Source organism: Puma concolor, chromosome E4, assembly GCF_028749965.1.
Source record: "Puma concolor isolate L17-30 chromosome E4, mPumCon1.1.hap2, whole genome shotgun sequence".
In the NCBI taxonomy this organism is placed as follows: domain Eukaryota; kingdom Metazoa; phylum Chordata; class Mammalia; order Carnivora; family Felidae; genus Puma; species Puma concolor.
The window spans coordinates 58,907,031-58,921,086 of record NC_141683.1 but is presented as its reverse complement, the minus strand read 5'-3'; the positions used below and the strand labels follow the sequence as shown (position 1 = coordinate 58,921,086).

General features: G+C 45.6%; 1 long non-coding RNA gene across 1 annotated transcript; it reads right to left on the bottom strand.

Moving 5' to 3' along the window:
* Positions 1–2,566: 2,566 nt before the first annotated feature.
* LOC147572714 (uncharacterized) lies at positions 2,567–9,942 on the bottom strand. Its single transcript, XR_015246309.1, has 2 exons — positions 9,751–9,942; positions 2,567–5,628 (listed from the first exon to the last, which is right to left on the bottom strand). It is a non-coding gene; the product is annotated as an uncharacterized LOC147572714 (long non-coding RNA).
* Positions 9,943–14,056: the final 4,114 nt, after the last annotated feature.

Sequence of the window (14,056 nt, the reverse complement as noted above, 5' to 3'; positions counted from 1 at the left end):
TAGCCCTCACATCTATGCTCCAGGCTTATTGAAGTACTTGTAGTTCCAGAAAGATCCCACATGCCATCTTCTCCCTGTGCTAATGCTCAGGGGACCTTCCCCCAGCTGATATGCCTGTGATCTCTTCTTCAGTCTTCAAGTGTCACTCTGTTCACCACCTTCCAAAAAAAGATTTGTTTTCCCAAGGCTGTGTGATCCCACAGGATCTACACACATTCTTGTAATACCACCCCTTGTCCTGTGTAATATTCTTCTGTTCATCAGTCTGTCTCGCCAACGAGGTGTTGCTTCAGCAAACGTATAGGGCTTTACATCTTCTATCTCATTCATCTTTGAATTCCCAGCACCCAGCGGAGGACCTGGTTCCAAAAGACTGTGCCAAGTGTTGAAAAGAAAGAACAAATTAATTATTCATAATATTCTTACTTCTGTTCTTGTTATGTAGTGCTCTATTACAAACCATCCAAAAATTCCATGGCTTAAAGCAACACTTTACTATTATCTCTCATGGCTCTGTACATTGACTAGGCTCAACTGGATGGTTCTTGCTCCAGGTCTCCCTTGCATATTCTATCAGATGGTAGACGAGGCTGGAGTCATCAGGAGGCTCCAGTGGACTCAACAGCCAAGATTGCCGAATCACATGGCCAACTGTTGGTTGGAACTTCAGCGGAAGCGGTCTCCTAGAGCTGTGTATGTGGTCTTTTAGTGTGGCTTAGACTTCTCACGGCATGGCCGATGGGTTCCAAGAGCATCTCAAGAAGAATGTTCCATGAGACTCAAGTGCAAGCTGCAAGACCTTCTATGACCTTGGACGTGCTGTGTTTTCATTTCTACCTCATTCTGTTGGTCAAACAAGAACTTAAGGCCAGCCCAAATTCAAGGGGAGGGAAATCTGACTTTATCTCATGACATGGAAATGGCAGATAGGTGCAGAGGAGGAAGGGACTTATGATGGTCATCTTTATTTTTTTTTTTTTCAACGTTTTTATTTATTTTTGGGACAGAGAGAGACAGAGCATGAACGGGGGAGGGGCAGAGAGAGAGGGAGACACAGAATCGGAAACAGGCTCCAGGCTCTGAGGCATCAGCCCAGAGTCTGACGCGGGGCTCGAACTCACGGACTGCGAGATGGTGACCTGGCTGAAGTCGGATGCTTAACCGACTGCGCCACCCAGGCGCCCCAATGATGGTCATCTTTAGAAACAACCTACCATAGCTTAGAATTACAAACAACTTTCAATAACACACTAAAATGTGTTCCCAAGACTTTAGTTTTCTTCAACTTGGCCATTTTACTCTTGAGAAACATTTCCCCTTATGGAATAAATCGGATTATGTGAAAACACAACTTTCAAGGGAGTACCTAGCACTCTGCCAGTTCTACGAAGTTTCAACCTGAAGGCTAAAATAAGATTAAGAAATGATCTGTATGCTTCCATTATTATTTCATTCTCAAATGGCCAACGCTTCAAGTCTTGATTTTTCTCTCTCGTTGCTTTGACTTTGTAATTCTGTCATTTTGATCTGTAAGAAGATTAACTTCAGAAAACAAGTTTCTTTTGGTGTGTTAATTTCTATAGAACAAGACTCCTTCATCTTTTTTTTAACTTAAAGTTACCCTCACCATTGTTAAGAGGTGAATGAGTATCTCTTGACTACGTCTCAACAAAATAACAGAGTGTTTTAACAGTGACCGAATTAGGTATTCAATATTTTTTTGTTGTTATTTAGGAGTGAGTTTTTCAGGAGCCATTGAAGATGGCCCTTGGTATGCAACATGGCTATTTGTTTACTTTTAGAGTCACAGCTTAAGATGGGAAGTAAAGAATCCATTATTTATTTTAAGAGAGTGTAAGAGCACCCGGATGAAAGGTGGGAATAGGCTGAACTGTGTTGCCATTAGAGAGGGGAAACTATAACATTTAAACTGGTGCAGTCGCTCTGGAAAACAGTGGGGAGTTTCCTCAGAAAATTAAGAATAGATCTACCCTATGACCCAGCAACAGCACTGCTAGGAATTTACCCAAGGGATACGGGAGTGCTGATGCATAGGGGCACTTGTACCCCAATGTTTATAGCAACACTTTCAACAATAGCCAAATTATGGAAAGAGCCTAAATGTCCATTAACTGATAAATGGATAAAGAAGATGTGGTTTACGTATGCAATGGGATACTCCTTGGCAATGAGAAAGAATGAAATCTGGCCGTTTGTAGCAACGTGGATGGAACTGGAGGGTATTATGCTAAGTGAAATAAGTCAGGCAGAGGAAGACAGATACCATATGTTTTCACTCATAGGTGGATCCTGAGGAACTTAACAGAAGACCGGGGGGTGGGGGGAGGGGAAGGGGGGAAAAAAGTTACAGAGAGGGAGGGAGGCAAACCATAAGAGACTCTTAAATACTGAGAACGAACTGAGGGTTGATGGGGGGTGGGGGAGAGGGGAAAGTGGGTGATGGGCATTGAGGAGGGCACCTGTTGGGATGAGCACTGAGTGTTGTATGGAAACCAATTGGACAATAAATCATATGCAATATAAAAAAATAAAGAAAGTGACATAATTCAATATCAGTGAATCTTTATAGTGCTCCCTTCCCTGTTCAGGGACTGGGTTGGGGCTGGGAGAGAACGAGAACATTTCAGCCTCTACTGTTCTTTGGTACCACTGAAGCGTGAGGCGTGAGTAGATGGCCCAGTTTGAGCAGACACAATGCAGAGTCCATGGCTAGGAGATCATGGAGCAGAGAGCTACAGGAGATGGAGGGCTTTGCCTGATTACACGAAAAGAAAGCCCCCTCACCGCTGTCAAGCACCCCCCAACCTGGCCACTGCCTATTCATCCTTCACACTTCATTTCGTCCTTCACCGTCTACAATTCTGTCAAGCTTCTCTGTTCTGCGTTAAAGTGGAAAGACCAAACAAGTGAGGAAATCGGGCGTATACAGAGGTGGAGGCAAGCAATGGACAGTGTGAAATCCCTCCAATCATCTCAAACGTTCAATAAAGTCCACCACGCAAACAACTGTCTTGTAGGTGCGAAGTTTCGGGCGGTTGAAGTTAGGGTCCACACTTCAGGCAATGTGATGCAGGAACGTGACATATGGAACAGTAAGATGCAGCCAGAGGTGAAAAGGGAGAATGTCAGTATTGTCCTAACCCCCCTCTTACTCCTTCTACCTCTCTCCCTCCATAAAAAATTATTTTGAAAGGCCCGGAAGGGACTCAAGGCTACCATTACTTCTAGGTTAGGATTTGAATCGCTCTTACTTGACTCTTGATGGACAGGGTAACTCAGCGGACATGCGGCCCACAGAGTTATTTCTTGAGATCTAACTCTCTTAGGCTCTGCATTCCTTGAAGGCAGAGATTTGGAGATAACCTGTCTCAGATTCCCCAGCTCTTGCTTGCTAAAATATATACACTCAATGTTGTTGCAGTTGAAGGGAGGGAGGGAGGAAGCAATAGAGGATTATTCCCTTAACTACGTGTTTTGACTCCCAAGAGCAATTCTCAAGCTCTAAAAATACTACTTTAGCATCTTATATGACAGGAATAGGTATGAGAAAAGTGCTCCGTAAGGTACTGATGACTGATGTCAGAAGTTCTCCTCAGCTAGGCAGATTTGCACAGACATAGATTATTCCTGAAATTAACTGGTCTCGAGTTAGAAAATGTTGGCTATGAAAAAATAAGAACGTTAATGTTAACGAAGACCTCGAACTAAAGCCCGAAGAGGCCTTGTCATAACTTACTTGGGTGTTGATAGCCTTTACCGTGACAAATCATCCTTGTGACATTAGAGAGATTCGGAAAATAGTATCTTAGTGCAGACTATTTTATGGCTGGGATGCACAAGCGGCCTTGGGAGAGGTTGAAATTGTGCTAGAACCTACATGCAGAGCAGCTCGCAGAGCTACAGTGGACCTTTGTCATTGCCTGTGGGTGAACGATATGACCCCAGTGGAGTGCCCTATACCCAATGGGAAGTATTCATTGCAAAACACTTCTAGATGTGAAAATTGCATCAAACAGCTCACTCAGTAGTATGGCCCGTACTCTGAGATCATTGAGCTCAAGAAGGAGAGTATGGATTCGTTGCGACGAATCGATGGAGGCAGCTGATGTCAAAAGAAATCCAAGACTCAACTGCCACCACACCTTCAATGGCATTATGTTCTATGGAGACCTTCACATTAGCCAACTAGGCTAAGACAAGCACATGCCTATGATGATACCAAGGTCACCCTTGCCAGAGTTGTCCCTGCGCAATGACTGTTCTTAAAAAGCAAGTTGATAACCAATTGGTTATTACCTTCTTTGTCAGTGACCAAATTTCACTCGACGAAAGAAAAACTGGGTGGCCCTGACATTTTTCATCTGGTTCCCTCGTCACAACTCCGCGTGTCTTTAGCACCTACAAACCCTGGACCTGATCCAGACGACCTCCGTATCTCCGCTGCCTGTGGTAACCTGGATTGTTCTTTTTTCTCCAGCTGCAGTATGTCCCCTCTCTCCTTCTGTCCCCCTAGCCACCAACGCTTCTTCGTTTACTTGGGTCCGACTCAGTCTTCAAAGAAGGTCCAGTCTTCCCGTCACCTCTCCGGAACGCCCTCTAACCTTCTGCAGCATCTTCATAGTGGCCTGATTATTCCCTCCTCTGCCTGCGAGCACCATAACTATTCATGCCGCTTACTGGTTACTTGGTAGGAGGTACCTCAGCTTGAAGCCAGGTGACGATCCCTGCTTTATGATTCCCAGCTCAACTCTAAGGCTATGCCCACTGGGACCATGGGAATCTGATTATGGTAGGGGAACAAGAATCCCAAGGCAGTTGCCCCTTCTATGCTACCAGACGCATCTGGTTTTTCTGGCGTGCTGCTTAGAAACTAAATTTTGTCTGACGCGCAGCCAATCCTTTTTCTGGGGAGAGGAGTAAATGACGGTTTCAGCCACCCATCTCTCGTCGTTCCTACTTTTGGTTAAACCCATTATTACCCATACCCAAAATTGAGCTCTTCAAAACCTAGTGGACTTCACATAACTGTTCCCAAGCCCGAATTGTTTTAGCCTAGCTAGAAAACTCATTTAAGAAAACTCGTTTTAGACCATAGGATCCTGAAGCTGGAAAGGAAGTTGGAGATTCGTGATTTCAAGTCTTGGTTTCAATGCAAGGGGAAACTAAGGCTCCGAAAGAGTTTAGAATGTACCCAAAGCCCCCAAAGGCTATGGGGCTAGAATCAGACTCAGTGCAGGGGCCTCGGTTCCAGTCTAGCATCGCGCCATATGCCTGTCTGCAACTGGAGAATTCCTCTGGCCAGTGTACCCTCCTCTTCCCGTTTCAGGGAAGATTGTCTCAGTTGGCAGGGTCTTGAAATTGCTGACAAGCCAAACGCATGTTTTTCTCCACCACAGGTCCCGACAAAGAGCCTCAGGGAATCCCGGAGGCCGGAAGGTGGAGGAGAGAACACAGACTCTAGAGTCAGCCAGCACTGTGAGGCTCTTCACGCTTCGCTGCAGGGTCAGACGGATTCAATGGGATAATGCAAAGAGCCTTCCACACACAACAGGTCAAGAAATACCAGAAACTAACGGTGATCCTCAGCAGGGCACGAACCTTCTGGAACTGGACAATAAATAACGATGGTTAAAATAAATGTTTTTTTTTTTTAAATAAATGTACATGAATAGTAATAAAAAATGGAAACGTCTAGCTTAGAGGCTTGTTTATTCTCTCTGGACACTAGCCTTTTGCTTATTCCACCGTAAATTGAGAATGGGTAAATGTTTCACCACGGACACAGCTGCATATGCTGAATATAGATTTTCCAATGCTTGATTTTCCATTAGAGTTTACTTTTCTGAGCATAATGCCTGAGGGGGCAGCCTGACTAATACATCATACCATTTGTGAGTTCGCTTTTTAAAGCTGAGTTTATTTATTTTTTATTTATTTTTTTAACATTTATTTATTTATTTTTGAGAGACAGAGAGAGACAGAGCATGAGCAGGGGAGGCGGAGGGGGAGAGAGAGAGAGGGAGACACAGAATCCGAAGCAGGCTTCAGGCCCTGAGCTGTTCGTTAGCACAGAGCCCGACGCGGGGCTCGAACTCACGAACCTCGAGGCCATGCCCTGAGCCGAAGTCAGACGCTCAACCGACTGAGCCACCCACGCGCCCCTTAAAGGTGAGTTTAAAAGATGGGAAGTGAGATTTAGGAGCCAAAAGAATGAAGAGACTTAAATAGCAAGAAAACTGTAACCCTGCGGCCCCAGATTATTCTCATGTATTAAATGGACAATTTTTCAAACTCCTAATTTATCTTCATCTTTGCCCTTCACTGACAAAAAAAAAAAAAAAAAATTTTTCCATAGGAAAAGTAACTGGTTCCTTATTTGCATAACAATGCCATAAGCTTCAGTGACTGCACTGTCAACTTCTTGGACGCAAAAGAAGATACGAAGTTTTCAAACATGGAGAAATGGAAATAATAGTGACTTTTGAGTATCTGCTTTGCACCAGGTCCGCTACTAAGTGATTTTGAATGTATGTATTTGAATTGAACATATTTCTAAGCCATTACCATTGCATGGTGAGTACCATTAACCCATTTCACAGATGAGACACATAGGGTCTGGATGACTCACCCAAGACCACAGGGATGCTAAGGGTTGGCGTCGTGAATCGAACAGCCACTCCCCAGCCCTGCTGGCTACACGATGCTGCGGTCCTTACAAGACTCAAGGGAAATATATCTAGATTCAGAGTCAAAAGATGAGGTGCGGGGCCCCTGTCATTATTTGTGAGTGTTTAGAGTTTAGTCAAGTCATGCCGCTTTCTGGGGTTAATTTCTTCATCTGTAACATGAGAAGGCTAACACCTTCTTCACAGGGTGTTAGGACGATTAAATGAGCTCCTGTGATCTGTGAAAGTGGTTTTTTGGCCGCTAAAAGCCATCAAAAGAGAGGTGTTTGAGAGGTGAGAATGCTGTCCTTCCCCACCTTGACCCACAGTCACCCACTCACCTCTCAGAACTACCATGAGGAGTCACTGGACGCTAGATGTCAACATCAACACAAGCCCATGTGGCAGCATCGAAATATGAATTAAAAAAAATTTTTTTTAATGTTTTATTTATTTTTGAGACAGAGAGAGACAGAGCACGAGCACGAGGAAAGGAGGGGCAGAGAGAGAGGGAGACACAGAATCCGAAGCGGGTTCCAGGCTCCGAGCTGTCAGCACAGAGCCCCATGCGGGGCTCGAACTCACGGACCGCGAGATCATGACCTGAGCCGAAGTCGGACGCTCAACCGACCGAGCCCCCCCGGCGCCCCCGGAAATACGAATTTTTAACATTCTAGGAGCTTTGCAAAGCTCAGCCACTAAATACAATAGTTCTTACAAACTTAGTCTTTCTAAAGTAACTAGTGTAACTTTTCGGAGTTGCAGGAGCTCGGAGAGTATCTTCAGACTCTAGTTTGGGAAGTGAAGACTCAAATAGGACAGTCTTTAATCAAATGTGCCCCATTAGATCTGTGAAGAACCACAGAGAATACGTGGACTCAAACCTTAGTTTTGCGGATGAGTAAAGGGAGCCCTAGATACACAGCCAGGCAGTAGCACGGTTGGGACCGGAACTCAGGTGTCCTGACTCTGAGCATGCTCTTTCTCTGCTGCATTCACTGTTCTTATAAATTCACTCAAACTGCTAGGAATGCCACTGACAACAAAGTTAGCGACAGAGTATTAGCATTCGGCCCACAAGTACAGATCTAGATGGGTTTACACCTACTGTGTGACCTTGGAAAGGGGGCTTCATATCCGTGCCTCTGTGTCCTTATCTGTAGAATGACTTATAATAATACCAACTTCACAGATCATCATGACGCTAATACATGAAAAGGTCTCAGCACAGTACCAGCAAGTGCTCAGTGCTTGTCAGTTACTGTATAATCCTTGATAAGCCATGTCACAGAACTCCCTAATAGGACTCCCTGTGTCCCCCATCTTCATGGTGGTCCCCCAAACCAGCAGGAAACCCTACCAGGAGACAGCCTGGATGTAAGCTGGGCAGACCCTCTTAGTGATCAGTCTGCTTATTCCCATTTTATCCAGTTTGAAGCAATCATAACGTGAGGGGCTAAGACTAGGTTTGGAAAGAGGAGAGGAAGTGAAGCGCTCATTCTGAGCGTGGGAGCCTGAGTCCCCATATCTTCCTCTACAAACGGGGATGTTTTTTTTTAATTTTTTTTTTTCAACGTTTATTTATTTTGGGGACAGAGAGAGACAGAGCATGAACGGGGGAGGGGCAGAGAGAGAGGGAGACACAGAATCGGAAGCAGGCTCCAGGCTCTGAGCCGTCAGCCCAGAGCCCGACGCGGGGCTCGAACTCACGGAGCGCGAGATCGTGACCTGGCTGAAGTCGGACGCTTAACCGACTGCGCCACCCAGGCGCCCCTACAAACGGGGATGTTAATACCCATTCTTCTCTACCTTGAAATACTCAAAGCTGTCCGTTTCGATAGAAAGGTGTGTTATAAACCATTCATCGCGATACAAATTTAAAGCAAAGAGAAGAAATGATAGTGTTTCATCACAGGAAGTGTGGTTAATAAGCCACGGTCTCTTGCTTGAGTGGCTTTTTACTTCCTGCCTTGCCCTCAGCACCTGGGGGATTTGGTTTCAGAAATAATGAGTTAGCATTCTATTAATTACGTCTGATCTAATGGCCACGAACCCAAGCGTTTGCTCACCTCTAGCAAGAAAACCGTAGTCCTTTCCTAAGGACATGAGATCCTTTCTAAATAAATTACGAAAGCCTTTTCAACACCCTGCTTGTGCTTTTGACATAGTTGCTTCGATTCAGGATTATCTTAAAGCCCTGCTGGCAAGCTACCTGCTTTGTGTACTGTCCCAGTCATTTACCCTCTGATTTCATGTTTCTTTCAAAAGCGTCAAAGCACTAGGCAAATATTACTCATCAAACGAAAGGGTTTGATGATGTCCTGCTAAATTTAGCCTTTTTTTTTTTCTTTTGTGGCTCAGTCACATGTGTTCTCAGGGATCTGACCTACATGAGCTGTGGGGACTCTGGGCAGAAGGGACACAGTAGAGCTTCCAGGGGGGCGAGTCGAGGGCTCTGGAGCTCTGTTTCTGGCCGCCTACACCATTCAGTATTTCCTTTGCCCTTGATCCTTCCATTACCATCACTTCCTCAGAGTTGTCCTGGACCAGGCATCTGTCTGCACCTGCCGGGAGCTGTAATACTTAAGGACCCTAAGTGCAGGGCCCAGGAGTCTGCATTAGCTAGGTGCGCTGGGGTCTAACTAAATACAGTTTCTTTAGGTTCAACCTGAGGAACCTGTGGTCAGCGTTGGCCTCAGCCTCCCCCCCCCCCCCCCCCCCACGCCCACGCTTTCCTGCCGCCCATGGTCCGTGCCTCTGTGCTGGCTGATGTGGGACCATGAGTTAAAAGTAGCTGCCCGTAAAGTACTCTCACTGTCACCGTCCCAACCATGGACGGCTAAGCTCTCTTTCCTCCCTCCCCCCACGGGGCCCCCTACTTCACAAACCCACAAATCCCAATCCCAGGAGCTTGCTCCTCCGGGAACAGCTGGCCAGGTGGAGGGAGAAAGGAGGTAGCAGAGAGGCTCCAGCATGGTCTCCTTTCCAATGGTTTCAAACCTAATGGGGTAAAAAAAAAAAAAAAAAAAAAAAAAAAACAAACAAACAACAGTTGGAGACTGACCAGCTTTTTATCACTCCGCATGCCCGGTGAATGATCTCTGCTGATACTTCCTGCTTCCAATTAATGAAGTGAGAATCGGAGGGCCCAGGAGCTAAAGTGACGATTGTGTGGCTCCAATGGCAGAGTCACTTTCACAAGAACCAGAAGTAGACGGGCCCCACAGCACTGATCAATGTGCTAATATTTAATCGGTTAAAAATAAACATTTGCCAGCCCTCAGGTGAAACACACCTTGCCTAATCTTTTTCTCTTTCCTGTTTGTCAATATTTCATTAACACTAAGTTTTAAAAAAAATTTTTTTTTCTTAATTTTTGAGACAGAGAGAAACAGAGCATGAGCAGGGGAGGGGGCAGAGAGAGAGGGAGACCCAGAATCCGGAGCAGGCTTCTTCAGGCTCTGAGCTGTCAGCACCGAGCCCGACGCAGGGCTCAAACCCACGAACCACACGATCATGACCTGAGCCGAAGTTGGATACTTAACCGAGTGAGCCCCCCAGGCTAAAGGTGACTTTTGAGTGGGGACAAGTTTTGTTGATTAATGCGTCTAGGTAACTACCCTGCCTTTAGCAGAGCTTGATGGAATAAGTGCGTATGACAACAGACAACCGTGTCCCCTATCCCACACCCTTTTAAAACAGGCAATATCGGGGCGCCTGGGGGGCTCAGTCGGTTAAGCGGCCGACTTCGGCTCAGGTCATGATCTCGCGGTCCGTGAGTTCGAGCCCCGCGTCGGGCTGTGTGCTGACAGCTCGGAGCCTGGAGCCTGTTTCTGTGTCTCCCTCTCTCTGACCCTCCCCTGTTCATGCTCTGTCTCTCCCTGTCTCAAAAATAAATAAAATATTAAATAAATAAATAAATAAATAAATAAAATAAAACAAGCAATATCGATAACAAATAGAGGGGCACCTGGGTGGCCCAGTCGGTTAAGCTTCTGAATCCTGATCTTGTCTCGGGTCATGATCTCACAGTTCATGGGTTCAAACTCCACGTCAGGATCTGGGCTGACGGTGCAGACGCTGCTTGGGATTCTCTCCCTCCCTCCCTGCCCCTATCCCACTTGTGTGCATGCTTTCATAGGAGTACTCTCTTGTTCTCTCTCTCAAACTAAAAAAATAAACTTTTTTTTTTTTTTTTTAGAGGCAGTTGAAAGCACAGGCTTCCAATGGAAGACTAAGAGGTTCAAAAGGGACTCTGTCATTTCCCATCTGTATAACTTGGGACAGGTTATTTAACATCTCCCTGTCTTCATCTGTAAACGTGAGTATTAGTGGTCTTTCAGGCCTGTTTTGAGGATATGATTTTACACACACACACACACACACACACACACACACACTACCGCATGTAAATAACGTATCTATATAACATACAATGGATCCATATATGTTATATATGTTATATCCATGACCATGTGTATACCAAAACACCTAAGATATTTAGTTGTGTCTGCCTCTACTTATTCAGTCATTCATTCAAAATTATTCTCCACCCAGAGCCCGCTCTATGCTGGCCTCTGTGCAAGTCCCGTAGGATCTGGAAGTTACCCAGATAGACAGGTCCCCCCCCCCACCCCCCCCGGGAAACGCTCCAGTTTGAGACTAGAACGGGAGCGCTAACAACAATGAAGGGGCGCCTGGGTGGCTCAGTCAGTTAAGCGTCCGACTCTTGATTTCAGCTCAGGTCCTGATCTCAGGGCTCATGGGGTCAGGGTCTACGCTGACGGTGCAGAGCCTGCTTGGGATTTTAACCCTCTCTCTCTGCCCCTTCCCTGCTCTATAAATAAATAAATAAAAATGTAAAACACACACACACACACACACACACACACACACACAATGACAAATGGCTGCTTGCTACCCAGGGCTGTATCCTCAGCTCACGCATGGGAAGTAATTCCCACCAATTAGCTATCTCAGTGCTAGGACTCCAATTCCCTTCATTTAGCAGGGCTATTCCCAAAGGCAAATCTGCCTCCTGCCCGTGGGAACGGGCAACTTAATTGGGATAAGCCTAGCTGGTTTCTCTCATCGAAGAAGGGCTTAAGGATCCCAGGCCCTTGCATGCTACAAAAGGATCGCATGCCATCGCATAAAAATGTCCATAAGAGATTAAAATATTAAAACTCAAAGCAGCGTTAGAAAGAAGAGTAGTGGCCTAGCTTCGTTTACTTTTTCATTCTGCAATGGTTATTGGACACGTAAAATGAGCCAGGCACTTAGGGCGAAAGGGACGCAATGGGCAAGTGTGGGAATGGTGAAATGGTCCTACTCTCCAGACTCACCAGGCCGGCGAAGGAGACAGACCAACAGACAGATGGCTAAAAATAGGTGCTGTGATAGGTGAAATGACTATAGGGCAGGCTATAGTCCTATGAAACCATAGGGGGATGGAAGAAAGAGAAAGAGACTGTGCAAGACCCAGAGATAACATGTACAAAGGCCCTGAGGTGGGGGCACGCAAAGAACATTCCCAAGAGGGAAAGGAAAATGATGGTGTATACCTAAAACAGAAACTAAAACCTGGGATATGGCAAGAAATCAGTCTGGATACGTAGGTGGGAGGTTTAATATGCTTCAGGCCTCATTCTTCTCATTCCAAGACAGGAAAGTTCTAATGGTAGATATAAAATCCTGACTGACTTGAGGGACACTGAACTTCACCCCCAATCCCAAACGGGTGCCCTGAGGCCCCTCACCCCACTGCAGCTGTGAAGAGGGGCAGCTGCTTTTCATTAACGAATCTGAAGGAATAATGCAGTCTGAGTCAGTGTTTTCTTTGACAGGCTTTCTTTGCAGATCGATTTTTTTTCCCCCAACATGGCACGTAAATTCCTCGTCAAGAAATGGATCCCAAGTTCTTTTTATTTTTTTAAATATTTTACATTTATTTATTTTGGAGAGACAGGGAGAGACAGACCGTGAGCAGGGGAAGGGCAGAGAGAGAGGGAGGCACAGAATCCGAAGCAGGCTCTAGGATCTGAGCTGTCAGCACAGAGCCCGACGCGGGGCTCGAACCCACGAACCGTGAGATCATGACCTGAGCTGAAGTCGGACGCTTAACCGACCGAGCCATCCAGGCGCCACACCCCCCGCCGCCGTTTTTTAAAAATACTTTACATTTATTTATTTTTGAGAGACAGGGAGTGGATTCCAACTTCTTGAGGAGAAAGACTCCTTCCCTGAAAAAAGGCCAAGATATCCAAAGAGGGGAATTGGTCCTTCCTCGGCGTTTGAATAGTTTATGTCACTTGTGGCCAACAAGGACAGTGGGTACAACAGTAGGAATGCCATCAGTCAGATTCCAGGACAGGCCCCCTGCCAGCAGGTGACTGATCATATGGATCTGGACAATGGAAAGCTGGGTCCGTGTTAGACTTCAGCATTCACTCCTAGAACTGTTCTCAAGGGATTGCGTAACATTGTTGTCCTTTAACACTTCAGCCACCTAAAATCATTTTCATCATCACCACCATCATCAAAATAATCATACTTACTTGTGAAAGCCTTTTGTGGATTGGGAAACGTTTTATATGCATGATCGTACTCAAGCCCTCCCGAGAACCCAGCGAACTAAGATTGTCTTACTCCTTTTTCGCAATGGGAAAGCTTTGGCGCAAAGCACGTGACCCACCATGAGCCTCCGGTTGGTCAATGATCCATCATACGCCAAGGAGTCTTTGGATTTGTTCTGTTGCCAGACAAAACTATGAAGGCCATATTGGGCATGGGGGTTCTTGCGGACAAGGCTCAAATAAGGCTGAGAGTGTAACAATGCTGGCTCTTCTTTTCCACTCATTCCTCATATATTAAATGTGTTATTTAACCAATAATCTCCACTCTCAACAGCAGAAAGTCAAGCTTTATACAGAACGTAATATTTCATCAGCCCAGACGTGGCACCGAAAGATCATTTTATAAATTGTTTCATCTTCCACATCCTCATTTTCCCTTCCAAAGATGGAAACTAACACATGAAAACTAAAAACACCGTGCTGAGTGCTTTTGCATGAATTATCTTGTTTTGTCCTATTAAAAACAAGACAGCAGGCCCCAAATGGAATTGCTTATGCTAAGCCCCACGTCACCAGAGACTTGACTTAATACAGTTCCAGCTCTTCCAGAAATGAAATCTTAAACCAGTCAAGGATCACCTGATCAGCACTAGTCAGATAATGTGCCTGATAGACTCCTACTATCCCCTAAAGGAAGACAATTTAGCAATAACCAACCAATGTGGCTTCTTCCTGCTCCCTTCTGCCTGAAAAGTCATTCACTTCCGAGCTTCTTTCTATCTGCTAGATTGGATA